Below are 21467 nucleotides of genomic sequence, written 5' to 3'. Positions count from 1 at the left end.
ATGCCCCAGTCTGTCCACTAATGAGATCCTAATGTAACATTTGTCCCTCTCTGTCTGGCTGTGATGAGGTTAAAGAGGTAGCCCAGATTTCCGTCTCTCCCAGACCTCCATCTAATGCTGATTTGTATTATTTGTATTTTATTTAATTTTATTTATTTTTATTTATATCTCTCTCTCTATATCTTATTTTGTTGGCGAACCAATTGTTGTTACCTGAGAAGCATGAGCGATGACTGCACTCAGCACATAGCTAACATTAATCACGTGGAGAGACAGGGGCAGTCAGGGAGGAGGCATACAGTTGCTAGGCATTTCTCACACAGCTTCCTTTCTCAGCTATACAACATTATTCATCCTTGGGTGTAAGTGGACAGTAGTTCATCTAGTAGCTCACATTGTTGGAAATATTAACTCAGTTCACATGATAACTGTGAGCTCACAAAGTTTCAACCCATGTTGCAATATCAGGGCCTGGTCCAAAACCATGTAATTCTACTAACAGTTACCATGTTGAATATGAACTCAGGGCATGGCCGTAGCTACCATTGAGGACACCGAGGTCATGTCCTCGGTATTTTTTTCTTGAAGTTTCGTTTTGTTGTGAAGTGAAAATAGCCGATGAGACAATTATCCTTGCATCAACGGACCGTCACGCGACACGTACTTGCAGATACTGCTACCATGTCAAAACAAAAGTAGTCGGCTATAACCAGCGGCGGAGTGATTCCTTGAAATCCACCGGGAATTTTTTCACTGGCCCCCAGTATGTCCCAACTGGTTTCCAATTTAACTGGTTTCCTTACAGAACAGCTCCAGCTGTGTTGCGCTTCCGTCAGCAGATTCGTCACAAATTCACAAATATACACAGCATATTAGGCTACTGGAGATTTTTAAGTGCTCACTTTCAGAAAAAATATTCGCTGCAGTAGATGTAGTAGTGAACTGCGACTTGAAAATAGCCAGAAATATGTTTATGTCTACATTTGTGAATTGGACATGACCCGATTTTGCAAAGTGTTCATTCATTGGACCAGCCCTTTTCTCCCTTTCCCAGCAGGCCGTGCTTTATTCCACATTTTAAGAACAAACAAAGAAAATAATATATTGCAGTTATACTTTTTAAAGATACAACCATAGAAGTTGTAGAATACTGAAATAGGAGTTGATTTAAGTTGCAAAATTGGAAGTGATAAGAAAGAACTGGACCACAAGAGTGACCATGACTGAGAAATGCACAGCAAGAAAGTGGTATAAATACATCATGGATTACTTCTTACTATTATATAGGATTTTGTTTTCTTTTTGACCTCGGTATTTGAAAAATCCTGGCTACGGCCTTGACTCAGGGTGGTCATCACCCTCTCATCAGTCATAGTTTTGCAGTTGAAGTGATAGGTGACAGGGATAAACTCATCTGTGTTATTAGGATAACATTATATAGCATTATATACATTATACAGTTCACTTTACTGGTCTGGTTTCAACAGAAATTCTAAAATGCTAATTCATCAAATACTGTGATTAACTCTGAGTTTACTGAACGATGTAACAAACACATTCAATTAAGGAGGACAACTTACTACAGTTAATTGTGTTTTGTGCTGTATTTTCTACTGTGCTGCTAAGTGTGATTTTTGACTTTCATTCTAATACTTGTATGGTATGCATATACCTGAATACAATGATATACAATGCAAATAAAGTACTGAAGGAATTTGCTGAGTGCTAGGTAGTTTCATGGCAGTTTTTGTTAGCAGCATGGTGACACTGTTGGATGGTTGGTCTGTCTACCACTTTGGTTCAAATGAAAGTATCTCAACAACTATTTGATTGATTTCCATGAAATTTGAGGTCCCCAAGTTACAAAGCCCACTAACCCTGGATATCATCTGACTAGCGCCACCATAAGGATGACATTTTTATTTTTAATGAAATATTTAAAAAAAAATATTGGATGGGTTCCAATGAAATGTATCACAGTTAGGTACAGTGGTTTAACCCTCCTGTTGTCCTTGAGTCAAGGAAGGAAGGGAGGAAGAAGGAAGGAAAGGAGAGAGGGAGGAAGGAAAGGAGGGAGGGAGGGAGGAAGGGAGGAAGGAAGGAAGGAAGGAAGGAAGGAAGGAAGGAAGGAAGGAAGGGAGGAAGAAAGAAGGAAAGGAGGGAGGAAGGAAGGGAGGAAGAAGGAAGGAGGGAAGAAAGGAAGGAATGAAGGAAAGGAGGGAGGAAGGAAAGAAGGAAGGAAGGAAATAAGGTAGGGAGGACGGAGGAAAGAAGGAAGGAATGGAGGAAGAAGGAAGGAAAGGAGGGAGGAAGGAAGGAAGGAAGGAAGGGAGGAAGAAGGAAAGAAGGAAGGAAGGAAATAAGGTAGGGAGGACGGAGGAAAGAAGGAAGGAATGGAGGAAGAAGGAAGGAAAGGAGGGAGGAAGGAAGGAAGGAAGGAAGGAAGGAAGGAAGGAAGGAAAGAAGGAAGGAGGGAAGTAAAGAGGGAGGGGGGAAGGAAGGACAGAAGGAAGGAAGAAAGGGAGGAAAGAAGGAAGGAAGGAAGGAAGGAGTGAAGGAAAGGAGGGAGGAAGGAAAAGAGGATAGAAGGAAGGAAGTAAGGGAGGAAAGAAGGAACAGTCAAAACTGACGGGGTCAATTTGACCCGGGAGGACGACACAAAGGTTAAAGGTCAGGAATCATACAGACTTTTTAGTCCCCCGACTCTTTTTCATGTTGAAGTTCAGGTTTGTTAATTGTAATTCCAACCATATGAATAATACATATAGAGAAACTAAATAGCATTACTTGGGATCCTTGTGCCAAAGTTAAATAAAATTAAACAACATGCACATACACACTTAATTCTTTTTTTCTTTTCTTTAAAAAAAATCTAAACTAAGACAGATATAAAAGCAGCAGTGATTAATTCATATTTATCATTTTAATGGCCTGTGGGAACAAACTGTTGCACATTCTGACTGTCTTTACTTTAATGGAGTGATATCTCTTGCCAGAAGGTCAAACAGTACATGAGCTGTATGGTGACAGTCCCTCACAATGCAGAGGGCTGGATCGATTTTATATAACATATTATTTGTAAATTGTGGACATGGCACAGGGTGTATGGGTTGTGTGTGTCTGTTCATAATGTAACAGACCTTCATGGTGAGTTTTTTTACAACCAGGGTTTCAAGAATGTTCTGTTTTAAGAAGGAAAAAAATTCACTTGGACCATTTGGAGACATTATTGTCCGGTGCACATTTTGGGACAAATCAGCAGATTGACTGGTAAGAGGTAAACATTTAGTTTATGATGCAAGACTGAAGGATATTTTTCAAATTACAAAACAAAAACAACTGAAAATCAATTATGATAACACAAAAAACCTCGTTGTATATGTTAAATGATCCGAATATTACTATTTTATTCATTTACAAAGTCACTTCAGCACATGTCTGAAAGCTGACACAAAAACACATAGTAAACTTTTCCGGTCTTTACTTTGGAAGATAAGCGTTTTAATAACAGAAGATCAGCTCAGGAGATTGTTTCCTTGCTCTGTTTATCCCACAATACTGTAGTGATAGAAGCCAATGCTAGCAAACAAACTCTAGTCTCTCCTCAACCAATCTATGAGGTTGCACAGCCACCCTGGAGTTTTGAGGTTACAATCACAATGTTTTTCATCAGGCCTTTAAATTGCAAAAGCCACCCTTCTATCACATATCATCTTAATTGGTTCTCTCTGCCAATGGAATTCCCAGATTCACCCTGCAAATCCAAAGTAGCCCCAGCTCATTAGGAATAAATGTGCTGCAATGCACTGATAACATTGGAGTTTAATTGAAAGGCAATCACAGCACTTCAAAGGGAAAAATAACATTCTCCTCCTGTTCCCTCATTCCCTGTATGTGGCAGTGCTTGTGATTTGAAAAATGAAACCCTCACAGAGCCTTATAGAGTTGGCTTTCCCTCACAACTACATGTTTTTTGGACATTAGCTTCTTCTTGACAGCAATATGATGAGAATGTTATTCTATAGCCTCCAGTTTTGTCTTGAATACCAGTGTAGGTTTTGGGTTGTGCACTGTGCCATCAAACATGATATGACTAATGATATATTATGCTGCCCCTATAATGATGTATGACTCACAGAAGCTGTTTGTCTGTCTCAAAATTCCTCTGTGTTGGTACAGTACATGTAAACCACTCATCAAGCTGTGCCGAAGTTTGCATCCGTGTTTTTTTTTTGGTTTTTTATTATTATCCGTGTAATAGGGTTCTTGACAAGCTGATCTTGTAAAACCAGGATTAGGCAGCATCATCAGGCATTCTGGCAACCAGCCCTCCTCTCTGGCCCTTGTTTAATGTATCCCTAAACATCCAAACCTTTTTGTTTTTCTTTTTTTGAAGGTACCCTTCTGTTTTCATACCATGCTGTACACCTGCTCTCCAGTATGGCAGAGGCTCTGCAGACTCCACAAATGTCAACCTTCTTTTCCATTTTTATTGTGTGGAGAGGCTGAGCAAGGGAATCAAACAAGCAGGAAAGCTGTACAAATCAAGGCGTCTCAAACATCCCTGATTATTAAACCTGTCACCCACCTCCATCTGATGTGTTTAGTGATCAGAGCAGTGGCGGCCGGTCAATGCGGGGCGCTGGGGCGCCGCCCCCATCAAATATCTGGCCAAAATCTACTTAAACATATTAAACATAAATGAATTAGAAAATGCTAAATAATTATGAAATAAATAGTATTTGTTTGCAAGATGGTCCTGTTAGCCTCTAAGCACCTGTCATCATTCATTATAAATCGATTCCAAATGGTATTTTATTAATTTCTATATGTACTTCCTGTACGTGGGGCGCCGGACTAATGGAAGTCAATGCAAGCCCTCAAACTTTTGACAAGCATGTGACCTGAATCTGCTCTCTCATTGGCCTGCGTCACGTTTCCCACGGGGCGCAGCTCAGTGCGCCCCGGACACGCCCACTTTTATTGGCAGCGAATTGTTGTTGTTTCATGTTTTTTAATCTACTGTGATTGGACAGTTCCGGCTGTCATTCACGCCCTCCCGTCAGCTGCTGTCACCCAAACTCCTGCTGACGGTAGGTTCAGGAGATGACGTTAAAGTGGAGCCGCGGAAATTAAAGAAGATTATTTTGTAATTTCTCTACAAAAAAATAATTTCACAAGACTTTAACTAGAAGAGAGAAAGAGGATAAAGCAGCAGCAGGTGATGGAGGAGCTGAGAGTTTCTCCTGCTGCTGTTATGATAAACGGAGCTGGCTAGCTGGATGCAGTGTGAGTTATTCATTTTATTGCTTTATCTGTTTGCTGTTTCAAAGTGTCAGCACCGAAGCGTTGTGGACAACGACAGGGGAACGAGACCTAAAACATCTCTCTGAAAAAAATCAAACAGAAAGCTGCAGCCATCGAGACAATAGCATGGAGCTAAGTTGTTTTTAGCAGACTTAGCATTGCTGAGCTCTTTCTGCAGCTGTTTCACCACATCTGGCCACATGTGGACCTCCGCCATGCCAAGCTCCAGAAGAGGAACATAGATTCAGTCAGTGTCTGCATCCAGCAGCTCCAACAGGACATATAAAAGATCAGGTAGTAGCTGCATTGCTGTTATTAATATTGTAAAGTGTTAAAAAATACTTTATAAAAGACATAACTATGAAGTGTAAAAAACTAAAATGCATAAATGCAGGATAAGAAGTGATGGAAGTAATTTTGACTATTACAGTTGATTTGGGTACATTTCATTATTAAAGTTAAATAAATTATGCCTAATCACAGCAGTGTATAGTGCTTAATGCGCCATCTATTGTCATGTTTAGGTATTGCAACAACTAACAGATTACTGTGAAATCAGGACTGAAGACACAATAACTAAAATATAGGTGGTGTCTCTTTTTAAGCATATTACCTTATTGGTAACTCTGCTTTAACTGCTGGTATCTTTAAGTGATGTGAGTGAAATGTGCATTTTATCATATCTGGTTATAATTTTTTATTCCTCTCTCTGTGGGTCAGAGATACCATACTGGGACAAACCAGGGGACATTATAGTGTGTTGTGTTGTTTTTAGATTCGTTTTTCTTTCTTATTTTTATTTTTTTGCTGCGGTATGAAGTGGTGCTACGGCTTATTTGACACTAACCCTAGGACCACCAACCATCAAACTGCGCCCCCCCAAACATTTTTGTCACCAGCCGCCACTGGATCAGAGAGCTGGTTGTTAAAATACATGTCACTCAAGCACATACACTATAGATAATTAATGACTTTATTAGTTAAGAAAAAAGGTGAAATCTAATCTTGACTACTTTGTTTAAAAGTTTTGGTGTCTCAGAAAAAAATCTAAATAGAATTTTTGACTTTCAATCAAATATTAGAGATAAAAACTTATACTCATAATAATGAATGTGATATTTCTTCTCATCAGTTGTGTCTTTTGTGATCACTTATTATTCAAGTGTTGTCATTTATATTCAGAGTCAAAATGTGACAAGTTCCTTGCATGCTGAGGACTGGTACAGCGTCTGATCTCTGTTTGACGTGATATATCAAAAAGCAGCCTTTTAAAACCGGCTAATCTGGCTCCACTGCATTTAACTCATTTATCCACATGCACCTCACTAATCCTTTCCTGTTAATATTGTCTCAGGAGGGAGATGTTTATTTATTTAGTGTTCATAGTCCTTAAAGAGTAAAGCATTTGGGTATTTTTCTGTTAACTGCTGCTCTTTGTTTGCCTTTTGGCAGTTTTCTAGGGGGATAGAGTAGCATATGGTGCCTCCTGGGCTTGGGCCTTTTGTATACTGCCAGTACTGGTATTCTGATTCTGATGATGCTCAATGGACAGGGGTGGTGTAAGGCTACATGCAAACACAAATAGCAACTACATTCACAAATGCAAATGGCAATGGCCTAGCCGATGCAGACACACAACCCTGGTGAGCATAGTGAAAGAAAGACTTTTGGACAAAGCCAGAACATACACACATTAAGACAAGACAATATTTTAGGGCATTAAACAACGTTGTTTGAGTGAAAGCATGGGAGGCTGAGTTGTTAAACTGTGGTGATTGTTTGTGATGTGTGTGTGGTTGGTGTTACGTGTGGGCCTGTAGGGGCGCTGTTGCTCCCGACTGGTTGCTTTCTCTCTCTCTCTCCTGTGTCTCTCTCCCTCTGTTGCCCTCTGGCGACCTCTCTGTCTGTTTTTATCCTACAGGAAAGCACACCTGTCCAGGAGTGGTGCCAATCAACAGATGACAGTATTTGAGGAGGAGTGAGTGGGAGCCTCAGGCTGTGTTTACACGGAAACGCAAAAGTGGTGTTGCGTTCTCACTTTTTACTCTGCGTTTAGACGAGCGTTTTTTGGGGGAAATCTGCGTGCATACGGTGACGCAAAAGTTTGTGGAATTCAATGTTGTATGCACACAACACCACAAAGTCTGCGCCTGTGTAGAACCTGTCCTCTACTTCTCTCCCTAGTAGCGCCAAATGGAAAACCAAAACCAAAACATGGCTAAGAAGCGAACAAAAACTGACCATTTTGTCTCGGACTACACTTCTCTCCCCTCCTCTGTCATTGTCGGCCCTGCTGCAGCAGACAGGTATCAGCAGAAGGAAATGTACGTGACGTCACATGGAAGAGCGTCTCTGTCACCTAGGTTACAGCTTCAGACCGCAGCAGAAACTCAGCTGCATTTAAGTCAGACTTTTGCGTTTTTACCCTTTAGACAGGAACGCAACGGTGGAGCGTTTTTAAGATTTACACTCTGGAGGGTGGTTTCACTTTTTAGCGTTTTTAAGCCTCAAAAACGCCGTCACCGTCTAAACGAAAGGCACATCCAATAAAATATTTTGTCGTTTTCACCCGCGAGCGTTGTCGTGTAAACAGGGCCTCAGTCTCTCGAGCTTGAGGATATCACCAGTAGTCTAGTTTTCGGTTTCCTTTGGTTCATTTAGGATTAGATTGTTTTTCTTTTCCTTTTTGATAGGTTAGAGGGTTAGCTGGGTGCGACGGCCCACTGCGTGGCTGGCCCAGTGATTTCCCTTCTTTTGTTTATTTCAGCTGGGATATCCATCATCTTTTTGTTGATACTTTGAGTTCTATTGTTTTACTTAAATACACTTTGGTTTCATTTAGAACTCTGGTGTCTGAGCGTCCTTTTAAATGTGTTACACCCTCTCAGTGAGCCTGTATGGTATGGGGTCTGTAACAATTGGGTTGAATATGTTTGTAGGCAGGAGGACCAAGAATTAAAACAAAGAAAAGAATGAAAAAGAAACAAACAAGGGAGTAGGAAAAATAATAATAATAACAATAATAATTAAAGCTACAAGCAGTGATGAACAGGCCTTCGCACCTTTGGCACATCAGAGGGAGCAGCAGCTGTGGTATCACTACTGGAGGTCAGTCGGCATGGATCTGTCTGAATTGTCAGGATTATTAGACACTGCGTCAAATATTTCCTGTGTGCAGTGTGTGATGCTGGAGATGACATATTAGATACTGTGCATACATTTAAAGAACTATGTTTCATTTAGGCTTCACTTCATTTTGCCTGTAAGCATTACTACATACCACTGGGCAACTGACATGGATACCCATTTTCATGAATATTGGACATTGCATGTAGAGATGGAAAGAATAGAAAGTTCACTTGTTGTGTCCAATATGTGCCATTATTGATGACCATAAATCCAGAATATATAAGCTTAGAATAATCTTTTCACAATATTCTCACAAAAATGTAGTATTTCATGTCAAAAGTGAATAAAAAAAAGTGAACTCATATGTAAGGTGTCGGCTTTCTCTTGTTGTTTCATTCTATAGTGCCACTAGCTGCAACACTCACACAGCAGCACATGCTTGCATTGTATTAAGAATTTTAAGGTTAGACTGATGAATGCGTGAAATTGATCTTTCATTGCTCAAAGCATGTGTTTTTGCATACTTGTGAACATATCACAACAACAATGACTCAGTATAGCATGCAAGGTCAGGAGTAAAAGCTTTCATTCTTTTAATGAAGAATTAAAGTTACAGTTGTTAAGATTTCCATAATCCTGCCTGTGAATTTACAAAAAAATGTCTCGATGTCTGGTCCGTGTTGCAGACCCCCAAAATGTCTACCAGAGGACAGGAGCATGTGTGCGTTTTTAATGTCGGTAGTGCTGTGGTGGATGTAAGTCAAGTAGCGGGTGATGACCAACGTCCGAGAATTTTAATGATGTTGTCGGGGATACCTTGACGAGAAGTTGAGGAAGCAGCACAGATGCGGAATGAATGGCATGAGTATGATTCTGGGGATATGCCGGATTTTATTAGGATTTGCCGCAGGTGGAAGTGGAACCAAAAATGTGTGGTTACTGTACCTGTTTCAGTAATGAATAGTGGATCAAGTGGGGAGATGCGGCTGGTTTGTCCTAATCGGATGTAGTCATGGTTGGGTTCGTAAGGGCTCAGGAATGAATGCGAACGGAAAAGGAAAACGGGTTGTCACTGGCCGGATTGATTAGTTAGCTTTTTCTTAGGTGGAAGATGAGTGTGTCAAGAGAGTGGACTGATATGTCACATATGGTGGCGTGATGCGATGGGTCATAGTGAGAAAAGGAAGTGGTGAACTCTGAAGAACGCAGAAAACCAAAGAATGCTAGTAGGAATATGGATTCTAAAACCTTATCTATATACGGGGATAGGTAGGCGGTGCGGAGGGTTCTGATACAGCGTGTAAGAAGGTCTGGGGTTAGAGGTGAACGTTTTGCCGTGGGATGAGGTTCAGCTTTACGGAGTCCTTTAATTAACATACGGATGTAAGAGTGGGAAAAGTTGGGACATGGAGCTCCGGAGGACAATTTAATAATGAAATTGATTCTGCTGATGTATGTTTGGATTGTGGTTGTTCTTATCTTTAGGAAGGAGTGGGCATATGTTACAAAACAGGAAATGGTAAGGACGTCGAGTGATGGAAACGGGAGGCTGTGGGCAATTCCACCCAGTCAGGTTGGATGACAGGGTTCGGGGTGCGAGGCTGTTGAGGATGGCGTCTTGGGATGTAAGTATTAAATGTTCTAGGCAAGGGTTTAGGGGAAGATGATGGCTGAAAACAGTGGGACCTGAGTCGGGAGGTGGTCGGCGGCTGGTGCTAAGCGTCTGAATTTCTGGAAAGAAAGTGAGTCAGCGATGGAGTTCTTGTAGCTTGTACAGTGAGTTTTCGTATGAAAGGCATGACGTCTTGGCTACGTGAACGGCCTCTGTTAATGATGTCTACAACTGCTGTTTTGTCAGAGTATATAGCTATGTTCATTTTCGACCACTTGTGCCCCCAAAGGCTAGCTGCAATGATTATTGGGTACGTTTCGTGGATAGTAGATGAAGGGGTCAGAGATGAGAACTCAGAAGGCCATGAGGAGGAACACCATCTGCCGCTGAAGTAGCCGCCGAAGCCAACGGACGGGGCTGTATCCGTGTATAATTCGATATCTCCGGGCCTAGAGACATAGTCATTATAAAAGAAGGAAATTCGGTTCCAAGTGGACAGGAATTGATGCCAGAGTCAATCAATCAATCAATCAATCAATCAATCAATCTTTATTTGTATAGCGCCAAATCACAACAAAGTTATCTCAAGGCACTTTACACATAGAGCAGGTTCTAAACCGTACTCTTCAGGTTTTAATTTATAAAGAGACCCAACATTCCCACATGAGCAGCACTTTGCGACAATGGCAAAAAAAAACCTCCCTTTTAACAGGAAGAAACCTCAGGCAGAACCAGGCTCAAAGTGGGCGGCCATCTGCCTCGACCGGTTGGGGCGAGAGAGAGAGAGAGAAGCACATTGAAAATAAACATTGAAGTTAGAAGGTCTGGGACTGGAATCTGTCATCCGGACGTCTACAGGCCCAGATTGCCTGTGAGACCAGAAAGCACAGACAACTCCTTTCCTTCCTTACAGTAGTACTGGAGGCCAAAGTAATGCCATCCAGAGAAGTTATATCATTAGATAATGTGTTTCTGAGGTGTTTAGGGCCAAGCACAATAACAATAACTAACAGGAAGTTACAGGTCATCCAGGCCTTTATGTCCTTAATACATGTTTGTAGTTTAGTTAACTGGTTGATTACATTAGGCTTTATTGATAGATATAATTGAGTATCGTCTGCATAACAATGAACATTTATTGAGTGTTTCCGAATAATGTTTTCTAAAGGAAGCATATATAATGAGAATAGTATTGGTCCAAGCACTGAACCCTGAGGAACACTGTGTCTTACTTTTGTTTGCATGGAGGATTTATCATTAACATTTACAAACTGAAATCTATCAGATAAAGAGAGTTTTAGTTCCATCCTGCAACCTTCGTCCAGGGCGATATGGTCGTGGAGGGATGGGCTGGAAGCGGATACGGAAAGGAGATGTGATAGGAAAACAGCTGCTGTTTTGTGCACTGGGTAGCCAGGAGGAAGTTGGAGATGAGGAGTGAAATCCTATTGAGTTTGTCTGTTGGCAGGGATGCTTGAAGTAAAACTGAGTCTAGGTTTATGCAAAGAAATTCGAGTGTGCTGGGCGAGGTCGCGGAATGCGGAGATCAGAGTAGTAAGGCCATGGGCGAGGGGTGAAGATGGAAGTGTGACAGTGAGGAAGTCATCGAGTAAGTGAATGACGTACGGGAGTTTACAGTTGTTAAGCAGAATCCAGCACAGGGCCTCGGACATGGAGTCGAACATTTTTGGGCTGCTTTTACACCCGAAAGTCAGGTGTACGGAAAAGTAATAAGCACCCTTCCAGGAAACACCAAAGAGATGCCAGTAGGGTGAATGGGGATGACTAGTGATGTCTGCTTTGGACAGCCAAGCTCCTTGACCTGCGAGACGGATCAGAGAAATGGCATGGTTGATTGTGGCGTACTGCATGGAAAAGTCTGGGCTGGTGATCAGGCTGTTGATACTTGGGACAGTAGAGCTGTGGGGGAGTAGTCACGTCCCTACCAATATCCAGCCACTACTGTGTAGTCCCTATCGATACACCCGCTCGCCGTAGTGTTTAGGCAATGGTTATGGTAAACAAAGGGTTAACAGTCGATCTCTGCTAGAAGTCCCGCCTTTAACCTAAATATCGCTCTCCAATTGGCTCTGGCGGTGTGTGTGTGTGTGTGTGTGCATGCGTGCACGTGTGCTCGGTAATTAGGATGTCATGGATGTCGAAGAAATGGAAAATGGACATAAGACACTTCTTTAGAAGTCAAAGTATAAGTTACTTAAAGAGTATATATTGTAGAGCCTCAACAATACTGATATTGAATATAAGCCAATATTTAATGCCAAAGAGATTCACTTTTTTCAGTTATTTTCACTTATTTTTTTCATGTTTTATTTGTGTGGGAGCAACTGTTTAAAAAACACTAATAAAGAACATTGTTGAAAAATACAATAAAACATCAGATTGCAGATGCTCATGTGATTTTATACATCCATATTTTGGGGGAATAAATTACATGCAATATTTGTGTGAACGTTTTGTCCCCAGACAATAACAGTATCCCTAATATATCTGTTCATATGTCATGCATCTACATATTTTTGTCAGGTGACAGACAGCAGAGAGGCTGGAGGAGATGGAGAAGGAGAGGCAGGAGGAGGTAGAGAAGGAGAAGCTGGAGGAGATAGAGGAAGAGAAGCTGGAGGAGATAGAGGAGGAGACGCTGAAGGAGGTAGAGAAGGAGAAGCTGGAGGAGGTAGAGAAGGAAAAGCTGGAGGAGATAGAGGAGGAGAGGCTGGAGGAGGTAGAGAAGGAGAAGCTGGAAAAGATGAAGGAGGAGAGGCTGGAGGAGGTAGAGAAGGAGAAGCTGGAGAAGATGAAGGAGGAGAGGCTGGAGGAAGTAGAGAAGGAGAAATGCTGGAGGAGATGAAGGAGAGGCTGGAAATTCACAGGTGAGGTTAAATAATGATGAATATGTTAGTCATGAGATTCAGCATTGTGTCAAATGTTAGTGTGATGATGTGCAAAAAACCATCAACTTTCAGGAGTGCTGCCTTGGAGCACTGTTATGTCCCCACAAATGTCCAAAACAAACCTACTCCCTTGCAACTATTACTACTAAACCCCAAAAAATGTCTCAACAAACTACAGATCTTAATAAAGGGAAATGAATGAAGAACATTATTGTGACTGAGATTTAGAAGATAAGATGTCTTTATGTCACTGTACTTAAATACAATGAAATTGCTAATGCTGATACATGTTCAGTTTATTAGCAACTGATTAATAACTGGTATGGAGCATAGTAACTGAAAAGATTGTCTATAATTGTCAAAAGTGAAAGGATATATGGAGACAATGAAACTTTCCTAATTTGTAAGCTTGATCAAAATAAAGCGCTGTCTGTGAGCCCCATCAAATTCCTAATATGCTGATGTCAATGGCAGCTCTGAGATCAAACAGAATACAGCATTGACCAGCATACTGTTTTAAAAGACCCATCAGAAGTATAGGTAAACGGTCTCCTCAGTGTGTTTAGTACAGAACCAGGCCAGATAGAAAGCAATTGGTATAGATAATGGAGCTGCCACCTGGTTATTTACAGCCGTGATGGCAGTGGAGCAGAGGAGAGGATTTTGCCATTTGAAATTGTGTGCCTTCTCTATGAGTAGTATGAAATTCAATTAAATCTATATGCAGTAACTAATCCATGAAGAAGTGGGGAAGAATAAGCCTGTTCCATGCTCAAGGCTTAAACTGGAGCTTCACTAATGCAAGTGGGGATGTCTCCAAAATGAGGAGGCAAAAAATATTCCCTTTGCTTCTTGCACTTTTCTGAAATCATAACTATGCAAATGTTCTACTACAGTGGCTGTTGCAGGATTGAGGACACGTGAATCAAGAAACAATTATTTACAATTTACAATTCATTATTTTCATATGTAGAATGTATAGCCACACAGACTGACCATAAATATAATGTTGCCATTTCCAAAAGTCCTTTCATTGCAAAACAACACATACAAGTATTTTCTAATCTAAGACCCCTATCAGCAGTAAGCACATCATTTGTCTGTGCCTCTCACAACTGTTACAAATAACTGTTGAAAACAGTATATACTCTGACAATGTGACAATGCTATAGTTAAGGTCTGGTTAGGTTTAGGCAAAGATTATGGTTTGGGTTAAATGTACCACCTCATTCCAGGATCTAAATTTGAATCTGGACCACTACTTTGAATGATTTACGGTTCAAAAAAGTCCTTATTGACTTATTTATGGAGCCTCTCAGTTCAGCCTCCATCTGAAACATGCCATATTAGCTTCTGTCTCTTTGCACCACTCCACAGTCTGTTTTGATTGCTTGACTTTCAGCGGCTGCGTCTCTGACGAAACAGATTTTACCTTTTTTTCTCTCATTTATTATCGAAATGGAGAAATACATGCGTATATGTTCGAGCCCAAATCAAAATACGTGAGTGAACAATACAAACATGAAGCAAACTAAGCACAATATTTGGTGTCATCACAAGAAAGTACCGATTCATTAATAGGTTTGATATGTATCAGGTCTGGTATATACTGCCAGCAGGAAGAAGCCATATATCCTCACTCTAAAGTCCAAGAGTCATTTGGGTATTACTGTAGCTGTATGTGTATGTGGTAATTCAGAACTAAAACCCTGTGTTCTAGATTCAACTGCTGGTACTGATACCTCTTCATACAGACCACCCTGCTGTGGAAAACACTTTGCCAAATGAGAGATGTAAATGTACATTTTTTGAGAACAATAGCTGGGGTCATGACAGATTGTAATTCATGCAAACAAACCGCCTTGGAAGAGATTCACAGAATCTATGCAGTGCTAAATATATGGGTCTTTAATATAGAAATACATGTATTGGAGGTGTCTTGACATGCATATGCTTTTTCATAAATATCGAATTGACAGTTAAGTATCAACTCTTGTCTTCATTATGTGGTGCTAGAGGAGACCCACTAATGCAATATGTGTGGACCACACCATGTCAACTTCATGTAAATCGCTTGAATTTAATCATATAAAGTTGACTTCCTTCTGTCAGTAGGTGACATCATGACTATGACTTAATATTGGCATGTAGATGTGACGTGTAGAACCAGTTACATTTCTTTACATTCAAGGCCTGGAAATGGCACAAATGTTGCAAAAAATTGCACAGTAAATTCAAAATGGCTGATTTCCTGTTGGGCTTATGGTATAGCTCCAAGAGGCTTTTTTGTATATCTTGACATGATACATATACCTACCAAATTGTGATAATCTTCATCAAATCAAAATGTGGAGGCTTTTTGTTGCAACCGTGCTTGTGACCCATAAAATATTCAATTTTCTCCACTTCTGACCTGTCTGCAAAGTATAAAGTTGCAAGCAGCAATGATCGAGTCCTCACACTTTTGTGCACAGTGACTATTTTTGCAGCACTATTTACAATACAGACAAATGACAAATCAAAGGAAAAATCTGACTAATTGAGTGGAGAAATGTTATCAATGCAGATGCTTCCACACATGCACTGCACAATACAGTAAAGCAATGAACATCCAATCATGCTCTGTGGCATGTATAGAAATATTGAGTAGGCCCATTTGATTCTGATTTTGCATCAAGATGGCAAGAGGAAAATATGTAAGTTACTTTGAAAGAGGGTTGGGACACAGATGGCGGGAGCATCAGTCACAAAGACTGCTCAACTGGCTGCTGTTTCAATAAAACAGTGACTAAACTGATATTTTCATTTAGATCTGAGGGAAAATACATCATTAAACATATATGAGAGATTATAGACCAATGTGTTAGTCAGCGTTCTACACCACCATTATCAAAACACCAAATGATGGAATATCTTTTTGGGAAATTGTGTTCCATCCCTCCAGTAGAATTCCATAGACTGTCAACTATCAATGACAAGGAACACTGAAGCTGTTTTGGTGCCTTGTGGTGACCCAACACCATACTACTTTGATCTTCACCAAACATGGTACATAGCATATTTAGATGACCCCAAACAAAACTTAATAGTTTGTTTTTAGATATCATTTATTGTTTGTTTGTAATCGGTTACCAAAGATTTGGGGGCGTGGCCTGATTCACTTAACAGGCCATAATTGATGATTTATGTAATTATGTTGTACTTAATTGAATTTAAATCGGTACACAAGTTCTCCATGATGACATACTGACAATAACCCCACCTTGTGGCCATTAGTGAAACACTACCATGCTACTTAATAACTGCCATATCCAGTGGCGGCTGGTTAATGCGGGACGCCGCCCCCTCCAAATATCTAGAGAAAATCTATTTAAACATAGTAAATATAAATCAATTAGATAATGTTAAATCATTATGAAATAAAAAGTATTTGCTTGTAAAATGCGCCTGTTAGTCTCTCAGCAGCTGTCAGCATTCATTATAAATTGATTCCAAATGGTATTTTATTAATTTCTATATGTACTTCCTGTATGCGGGGCACCGGCCTAATGGGAGTCAATGGAAGCCCTCAAACTTTTGACAAGCACATGACCTGAAGCTGCTCTCTGATTGGCTTCCTTCAATGATGGGAGTAATTTTGACTATTACAGTTAATTTGGTACATTTCATTATTAAAATAAGAAGTTAAATAAATTATGCTTCATCACAGCAGTGTATAGTGCTTAATGTGCATCTATTGTCATGTTTAGGTATTCAGATTCAGATTCAGCTTTATTTATCCCAGAGGGGCAATTCAGTTTCTACAAGCCCAACCTCACATAAACAAACAGTAATCAACAACATTCGTTCCTACACAACAATATCAGAGGAGGCGATAAATGACCAGCGGGGAAATAAAATACAATACTACACAATACTATACTAATACAGCTGAATAAGAAACAGCTGAATAAAGTGCTTGAGAATATTGCACAAAAGTGTTGCTCTGAATAGAGTAAAGTGCAAAGTGAAGTGCCATGGTTTTTTGAACATTAAATATACATAAATAACATATAAATATATATACATATATATAATGTACACATATAAGAGCCATAAGTGTTTATTATTTCAAGTACATAAACTTTATGCATTTCATTTAAATTGCATAAACCTTTTTCTAAGCATTTCAAATACATTTTGAATATACACTCGAATACATACACTCGTTCTTAAGTATTTGAACGAGTATTATTACATACATCTCATTCTTAATTGTTTCATTTACATTTGACTGACTTTAACAGCCTTTTTACATTCATTCAACAAGTTAGTTCATTGTTTATTCCTGATGTTTTTTTTTGTCTGAGCCACATACTGATATAACTCAAGTATGTCAGCGGATATTCTGTGTTTGTGTCTGTATTAAAATGAATGATATGCTATACAGGTTGAAATAACTCAAATGTGAACGATGATGTTGAATGGATTGCGTCCAACTGACAAAATAATTGATTAATCTGTTAATAATTTTTTCCCCTCTTAAAATGTAATTCATTTTAGTAGGAGCCATTTGATTGGTTTAGCCTGAGGCCAACCCTGAACCAGACCAAGCCCCTTTGCATAAAAATAGCTGGAGAAGCAAGTTTCGCTCTCTTCTGAAACTTCTTTAAGTTAACTCTTCTGATCTCTTCCTTTTTTAAGTTAACTTCTTCTAAAATTCTCTCCTGTAACCTCTTCTTTAGTTTGCTTTTTTTAGCTTAGTCTTAGCTTCTTCTTCTCCCTTAATTTCTCTTCATTTTTAACTCTAGTTCAAAACTCAGCCACAACTTTTTATATAAACAGCAAGTTTTGTATCTTCAAGCCGAAGCTCAACCAAAGACATTTAATACTTTTATTTTGATTTTTGATAAGCCTAAGTTTCGTTCTGTTTGACGAACTTCGAGAAGGTAGACGCTTGGCCAGCTATGACTTTTGAAGCTGTATTGAGCAACGAATTCAATTATCAGTACACTTCAAACTCCACCGAAAGCACCAAAACCATACCAGGTGCTCACCACCGGGACCCCGAGAGAGACAACGCCTTCAGAGACCAACCGGAACGAGCAGCGTTCAAGCCAGCAGACCGGTTCCCCGCAGCCGGACGCAGTTCGAGAATCCAGCGGAGTTCGCAGAGAGCAGCATCTTGTCTGACTTCGCTTTCTTCTGAAAAGTAGGCTGAGTAACCCATCTCTCATTTTAATCGGGCTGGTGTTAAATGGTGAGCGTAACTGAGCTAAAAGTATTCCTTACCTTTAATCCCCTTTTTAATATAATTACCATAGGACATAAAACCTCTGTTTGATTCCACCATTCATCTTTCATTCATTAAAACCATGTATTCATTTGTTTATTACCTTTGTTTTGTCCATTATTCACAATTTGCTTTTATTGTATGTTTATCACTGTTAGTTAATAAAACCCTTATAATCATAGTCGATCGTGTGTGTATTGATTTGGAGCGAATATCAAGACGGTCCCTGACGCCGAAGAATTCATAACTTTAGATATTTGACTGATTCAGAAATGTATTGATTTATTAAATATTATGATAAATATTTAATTGGCTAATCAAACAAATTACCAATTCAATATTTCCGGAGAGTTTCCTGTAGTGCCCCTGATTAGATTACGAGAGCAATTTTTGAAAATATTGAATGTCTTATTTTAACCCATAATTGGCTACAGCCCCCCCAAAACATTTTCGTCACCAGCCGCCACTGGCCATATCTCCTAAATGTAATATCCCATGGTAACCAAATTCAGCAAAGTTGTGCAGACGGTGATGCTGGACAGGTCTGTAGCATTTATTACAATTTCACCTGTAGGTGGCGCTGCTTTTAAAGGCAGAAGCAGTGGAATCAGCAGTAGCAGCATCTGGCAGTAGCAGCAGGTAACTGCTTTGAACTCTCACATGCAATTAACTACTACAACTGCGGAATTTTCTAGTTCGTAGTGTTATTCCACATTGTGTAGGGGAGAACAGGGTTGGTAGTCACTTTTTATCTTCATTTGAATTCCTCATAAACTGAATAAATTCCCTTTTAATTTGTAATGAAAGCCTAAAGTGTCAGGTAGGAATAGAGTGGTCTTACTCTCCTTCAGCTGATTCTGTTCAAAAGATATGAACCGTCAAATATGTCTTGTGCACTTGTGACAACCAACCCCACGATGGGGATGGTTGTCACACACGATGGGGATGCTTGTCCCGGTCTTATACAGTCTTAAAAAAATATTTAGTTTCATTGAAATACAACAACCTGCACCAAGAGAACATAAACAGGAAAAATCATTCCGTTAAATGCCTTTTTTGTCCTTATGTGACAATATTGTTCATTTTCACCTCTCTGACTGCTCTGAGCATCACATCTGGACAAGTCTGACCCTTGATGGCCTTCCCGACAAGTTCCTGGTCATTTTGCTCTCTAAAAAGAAAGCAAGAACTAGATATATGACACCATATATGTATATACCAACATGTGACAACCAACCCCCAAGGGGTTTTGCTACCAGCAAAGCTAACAGCCACATGTTTTGGCATAGCTAAGAAAAAAAACTAATCTAATCTAACTATCGCTCTCTTAATACTTTTTAATGGTAATGATTGTTTTATTATAAACTCATTGTGTAAAAGAAGAGAAACACTGAAGAGTTGGATATTTACATTTTCACAAACACTAAACGTCCTCTCATCCTCCCGGGGTTGCTGCTCGTCAGCAGAGGCAGAGGCCCGGGGTTGCTGCTCGTCAGCAGAGGCCGGGGTCCGGGGTTGCTGCTCGTCAGCAGAGGCAGAGGCCCGGGGTTGCTGCTAGTCAGCAGAGGCAGGGGCCGGGGCCCGGGGTTGCTGCTCATCAGCAGGGGCAGAGGGTAGCCACTCGGCAGCAGGGGCAGAAGTTGATGGTAGCCGCTCGTCAGCAGGGGCAGAAGGTGATGGTAGCCGCTCGTCAGCAGGGGCAGAAGTATCTGTAGGTATCTGGGGCTGAGACTCTGGCTGGGGCTTCACTGGGTAGCGAGGCAGCTGGGGCCTGGCTCTGGTCCCCTTCATGAAGCTCCGAGGTCCTCCCAGAGCCAGGCGGGTTCCCGAGAACGGGTTATTGTCCGCTGGGTCCATAATAAGGTCAGAGTTTTCTGTCACGATGAGTAGTGCGGATGGACCAAAAAAGGCAGACAGTCTCAAGAAACAGGCACTTTATTGGCCAAACCAGGAATCAACAACTCAACAGAAAACACTGGCAAAAACTACACGGTACAAAATACAGCAGAAACACAGACTTGAACAAAGACTGGACAGGAAACCAAAACCTATATAGACAGAAATAACTAACAGGACACAGGTGCGAGAAACAAGACAGGTGAAACACATGAGGCAATCAACCAAGGAAGGGGAAACACAGGAAGTAAAACTAACAAAATACACAAGAGGAGAACAACTTTCCAAAACAAAACACAATCTAACACAGGATGTGACACTTACTTCAGACACTTTGATCACATATCATACATTCTCAAGGTAAACTTATCATGTTTCCACTAATGATGTTTAAATCTCTGGGCTACAAGCTCTACATTTTTACGTAAATACATTTCTCTTTAACAAAATGGTAACTATTTTTTTTTCCATTTCAGGGCTTGTCCACTGGTTCAGTGGTTTAAACACTGTTTAGAATCATGTCACTTCTGTGCCTCTTTTAGATCCAAAGGTTGTGACTTTGAATCCTGCTAAGGGTAGCAGTCAAATGTGGACACAGGTTCTCTTTATCTGCTGATTGAGACTGCAAAACAGAGTCCTTCTGTCTCTTGTTGTTGTTTGCCGAAGCACAGAAATGCCCTATTGTATTAGAAGGAATTGTTATTATTATTTTTATCATTATTATTGTTTTCCACAATGAATGACTTTTTGAGAGGCTAAAAGTCCTCAAAAATATGTGTCAGAAGTGAGAGGGGGGGTGTGGTATTTTTTTTTATCGTGAATAGGGTGGACAGCAGGCTCCACGGTTCCCCCCAAAGTTTTTTTGAGGTTCGTGAAATTCTGTGGGATCATTGCTCTTATCTTTATACCATCAAAAAGAATATTTTGGGAATTTTTTCACGCGGCGGGAAAGCAGCCATTTTGGATTTTGTGCATCAATTTTCCTTGGCAGGGGTCAAAAGCCAGACTGGAATTGTTCAAATAAATTATTATCTCACAGTTGAGTTACTAATTGTTTGAACACAATTTTTTCTAGGATCTTTGATAAAAATATTTAAAATGCCTCTTGCTGGCTCCTCTTGCTAATTTTAAATCAGTAGGAGGAGCCAGGGGTCCGAGAGTTATTGACAGTAGATCAAATGAAGGAGCCAACAGTGGGAAATTTCTCCTTCAGTAGTCCAGGAGGGACAACATCCAGGAAATGTTCTTGTACTTCACCATTTTGCTGAGAGCTGTTAAAGACACCAAACTAAAAGAGCAGAGGATGGAACACTAAATGAACTGTGAGTTGGAAGTTCTAAGA

At 40.2% G+C, this 21467-nt stretch overlaps 1 pseudogene; it reads right to left on the bottom strand.

Annotated features, from left to right (window-relative positions):
* Positions 1-11345: 11345 nt before the first annotated feature.
* LOC133994311 (uncharacterized) lies at positions 11346-11982 on the bottom strand (annotated as a pseudogene).
* Positions 11983-21467: the final 9485 nt, after the last annotated feature.

Source organism: Scomber scombrus, chromosome 14, assembly GCF_963691925.1.
Source record: "Scomber scombrus chromosome 14, fScoSco1.1, whole genome shotgun sequence".
Lineage (NCBI taxonomy): Eukaryota > Metazoa > Chordata > Actinopteri > Scombriformes > Scombridae > Scomber > Scomber scombrus.
The sequence above is the reverse complement of the archived record's forward strand: the minus strand, read 5'-3'. Positions and strand labels throughout refer to the sequence as shown.